The sequence below is a fragment of the Lagenorhynchus albirostris genome, chromosome 12 (genome assembly GCF_949774975.1).
Source record: "Lagenorhynchus albirostris chromosome 12, mLagAlb1.1, whole genome shotgun sequence".
Lineage (NCBI taxonomy): Eukaryota > Metazoa > Chordata > Mammalia > Artiodactyla > Delphinidae > Lagenorhynchus > Lagenorhynchus albirostris.
The window spans coordinates 70,039,087-70,043,777 of record NC_083106.1 but is presented as its reverse complement, the minus strand read 5'-3'; the positions used below and the strand labels follow the sequence as shown (position 1 = coordinate 70,043,777).

The window sequence follows — 4,691 nt, the reverse complement described above, 5'->3', positions numbered from 1 at the left end:
GGTGCAGCCTTGTCTTTCATCCCCGTTAAAATCCACAAAGGAGACTCTTAATGTGCCGCAGAAAGACTATAGCTGTAAGGTGGAATTTACACATCTGGAGGGCTTTTAATGAGTGGGGAGAAAAGGGGTGGTTACCTGGCAACCCTGGGTAAGTACAAATTAATCCATCTTTATTCGATGTCAGCAGGGTGGCCCAAGCCTTCCACTTGGTTGGGACGGAATTAAAGCTGCTGCTGCTCTAGCGGAGTTGGGGGATTTTGTTTAATTTTAATTTCACCCTCATCTCTGTATTTGGCAGTCATCCCCCCAGCACAAAATTGCACTGCATCGACTCCACGGTGGGCCTTTATTTGGAGCAATTATTCTAACACATGAATCCTCACAGAATGTTAGTGAGGTGGGCCAGCCGAGCTCTGTTTCCCAGTTGGAAGCTTGTGAAGATTAAGGAGTTCAGTGTTAGGTTACCCTTCTGGTCTTGGCCTGAAGGAGAGCAGAATTATCAGGCTGGTAACTTGCTTTACGGCTCTCTTTAATTGTACCCTGTCCTCACAGGCCGTAGCCAGTCTCATAGTGTCCTGGCTTTGATCTGGAGATAATTTATACCAATGCATTCACAATACAGTGATATTTCTTTTAATTCAATAAAAAACTTTTCTTAAATATCATTGCATTTTTTGTTATGAGTTTTTGTTACAACAGAGAAAAATGATAGTACCACTCAATCTGCAAGGAAGAAATGACAGAGACAGAGCTAATCCCTCTGTGCTGAACTAATTTTTATTGAGAAAGGATATTGTTAACACAGTTTTATAAAGTTTTTATTTTTTTAAATATTTATTTATTTGGCTGTGCCAGGTCTTAGTTGCAGCATGCAGGATCTAGTTCCCTGACTAGGGATCGAACCTGGGCCCCCTGCATTGAGGGTGCAGAGTCTTAACCACTGGACCACCAGGGAAGTCCCTTGTAAAGTTTTAAAATTCAGCTTTGGTGACCACAGCTAACTCTGGGGGTTTGTCCTATTCTTTTGGGAGTTGTCATATTCTGCAGCACAGGACAGTGTACTGACTTGGGTGGTGGAGCCCTGGGTGCTCATATCAGCTGCTATTCCTTCACCATTCTGGGTCTCAATGTAAAATGAGAGGGTTATCCTCGGTAAGCACAAAAGTCCTACCCTGGTTAAAATTCTATGACTCCATGATTATGTTTAAACTGAGATTAGGGAATAATTATCTTGCATGTATAACTAAGTACATGCAAGTGTGCTCTATTAGAGTGTTTTTATTTGTTTAATTGTTCTCTCTTTGGTATTTTTTATTCCTTTAGTGTTTGCTATTCATTGGCGACAGCCTGGAGGTCCTTAACCACTGACTTGATTCTTTTTCCTAACTCAGAACATTGCTCGGCTGTTTTGATTCTAACAGCCACCTGACTGGTCCTGCCTTTTTTACCATCCATCCCACCTCCTTTGTAAGTTTGCCCATCAGACCTGTGAACTGGGACAAGACACATAGGAGAACAACACTTTCCAATCTGGACATTAACATAGTTTCCCTGGCTAGAGATTTTTCCCAACAGAATAATGAAGCATTTAACCTAATTTTTCTAATTCCTCTATTGTTATCATGGTTTAAAAACAAGGATGCTTGTTTCCAGATGTCTTGTTCAGCAGTACCCTGGAACACATGGGAATATTTTGTAGTGGCTGACAGAATGGGTTGGAGAAAAATAAAAACAGATGGACACAGATTAACTCTATCTGTTCCTAGTCTAAGCTTCTCTGTGGATTCTAATCATGAGATTTTTCTCGCCTAATTTCATATCACTAGACCAATCACAAGCTTGAAACAGAAGAAACCATTCTGAGTTGGTCCAAGCATCGTGTGTGTAAAGTCACGTTACACCATATGCAGCCTGGTGTCGAGCAGTATTTTGTATTAGTTGATCTTCAGTTGATCTCTGAATAACAAACTTTGGCCACTTCTTCCGTTCAGTAATTACAAGGAGAGTTAATACTCAAAGATCCTGTGGATAAATTCACGTTACTTCCTACTGGACAGAATTTGAACCACAAATCTCTATGTGTCTTATGTTGAACTAAGGTGGACCACATAAAAGCCTTTTTTTTTTTTCATAAGATCAAGTGGCTCTTTTGACTCTGTTTCTTTTAGTTCATATCCTGATCTCAGCCTTCTTGATCTTTTCACTCTGATTATGAGAAGAAGCCTGAGAATTGACCAGAAACAAACCCCTCCCCACAGAGGTGCAGAACCTCAGGCATCCTATCCTTGGACAACCCTGGTCCGGTGACATTTCAGAAGCAAGGAAGCCTCCACTCCCATCTTAGAGATGGTTCCAAGCCTGTCTTATATCACCAGCCTCATAGATGTGTCTTAGGTTGGGTTCCCTACACACAGAGCCTGAGATGAGGATTCTTTTTAGTGATTTATTGATGGGGTACCCCCTCAGAAGAAGAGGGGTGAGGGAAGCAGTGTAGGTTAAGAAAGAAAGCAACGCAAGGAAGTTGTTTATCCTGGAAACTAGCTTCCACCTCGTTCCATGGGGAAGCCCTGAGACAGAAGTGCACTGCAGAGTTGTTGTCAATGTGAGGCAAGTGGGTGGGTCTGGTCATTTGTACCCCCGGTCCGTCAGTCATTGGCCCCTGGCTGTCCCTAAAGAGGGGTAGGGAAACTCCCACTTCTGTTTGGCCAAGGGCAGTTCTCTGGAGCAGAGGGCAGCTGTGAAGCCTTTGCAGTCAGTACTTACAGCCGCTAGGGCATGGGTACACCAACCTCAAGGGAATCTTGGCAGGGTACGAACAACACCCACAATAGATGGGAAAGAGAGAGAGAAGCAAGAAATCGCAAAGTTACTCTAATACCCGAAGCTCTGCCTTTTGCAATGGAACATGCTTGACCTGTCTCAGTGTTTCTCCTTCTTGGGGGTAGGGCTGGGGGGAAGGGGAATTTTGAACTATCCCCTGGGCTTAGAGAATGTGTTCAGCATTTAGATCCAAAGGCTTCTGCAGAGGATCTCTCTGGCAATACAGAATAACAATACGCTTTGCCAGTTGTCAAGTTAGTTTTAACACGAAGAATGGTGATGTCTCTGAGACTTTGTCTATGTACATTTAGTTACATTACTTTTGTCTGTTTGTAAATCTTGGAAGACTGTTTCCATTTTCCTTAACTTGGATCCAATAACAACTTCCTATAAAGAGGCACTAGGTTCCTGCTTATTGTGTAACTTCAGGGTCTCTATAGTTCATGGGTTGTCAAGGTATTATCTTATTTATAGTTGGGAAATCATACTCTCTCTAGAGCTTCATTATTAGCTTACAAAATTCTTTAGTTTCAAAAATGAGATTCTTAAGCCCCAAAGTTATTTAACTTGCTCAAAACCTAGAACTGATTTGTCCCAGAAGGATAGGAAACTGGGCAGGAAACTTGATTCTACGCTATTGATTTTAATCTGCCCACTGCTACTCACTGGGTTTTTGTTACCCTAGTATTTGTTTCTTATCAGTGATGACTGTGAGGGCATCACTTTTTTTATATTAGTCACAGGCTTCTTAGGGAGAGAAGAACGTTCAACACTCTCCTTCTAACAAGGGAATGTCCCTGCTCCTTCTTCCTTTTTCTTTCTTCTACCCAAGAAGAGGGGATTATCATCCAATTGTTCAGATCACAGAGAACTTCTTCGACCTTGTTTTGATGGGTGGGAGTCACAGTGTGCTAAGTGGTCATGTGCTGCCATGTCTCAATATCTTTTGATTCCTTTTCTCTTCCTGAATGATCATTAGGTGTGTTTTAGCTTGAGGCAGGCCATGCATCTTTCTCCCTTCTCATGCACACTAGATCCTTGCTTTGGATTTTGTGCCATGTGGCTGGCCAGAGGGTCTGAGAACCCAAGGTTGAAGTTCTGGTTTAAAGGAGACAGAAGCTTTGTTTAGAATTAAAGTTTAAGCTGCATGTTCTGACCCAACTTTACCAGAATTCAGTACTGTAGGATTTGGGTCATGAGCATGTTCTGACCCAACTTTACCAGAATTCAGTACTGTAGGATTTGGGGCATGAGTATCACAAGAAAGTGATACTTTGATTCTTCTCTCCTTGTGTGTATAACTCCTTCGGGAACCTTGTGGAAGGAAAGGATTTTCTGGGAAAGGTTCAGAATTTCCTGTGTCCTGTGGCCAAATAATATCAAGTAATATCAAAATTACTCCCACTATTATTAGAGTAGTGCTCTAAATGATATACATTATGCACTGAAGTTTAGAATTTAGTGACAGATAACCTGTATTTCTCTGACACAGCCTGTAACACAATGACTAATACAATAAATATGTGTTACGTACTTGAAGTGATGAAGTATAGGAAAGGCACTAACACCTACTACATTTAGCTTCATCCTCTTCAGTTTAGACAATGGATTAAAATCTGGTTCTGTATCTTACTAGTTCTGAGACCTTGGGCAAGTAACCCACCTTCTTTTTGACTCAATATCCTTATAACTGTAAAAAATTATAGCATTTACTTTAAAGGATCGTTGTAAAAATTAAATGATATCATGCACACGTGTAAGCATTTAGCATAAATGTTATCTGTCACTATTTTGGTTCTAAGGGTTGTATGCTTCTCTCAGGCTGGTATCTGTGGTCTCTATATCATGATTTTAGCATATATCTACACACC

The 4,691-nt window shown here is 41.3% G+C and overlaps 1 non-coding gene across 1 annotated transcript; it reads right to left on the bottom strand.

Annotated features, from left to right (window-relative positions):
• Positions 1-882: 882 nt before the first annotated feature.
• Positions 883-955, bottom strand: TRNAE-CUC (transfer RNA glutamic acid (anticodon CUC)). Its single transcript has one exon. It is a non-coding gene; the product is annotated as a tRNA-Glu (tRNA).
• Between the last annotated feature and the right edge of the window lie 3,736 nt (positions 956-4,691).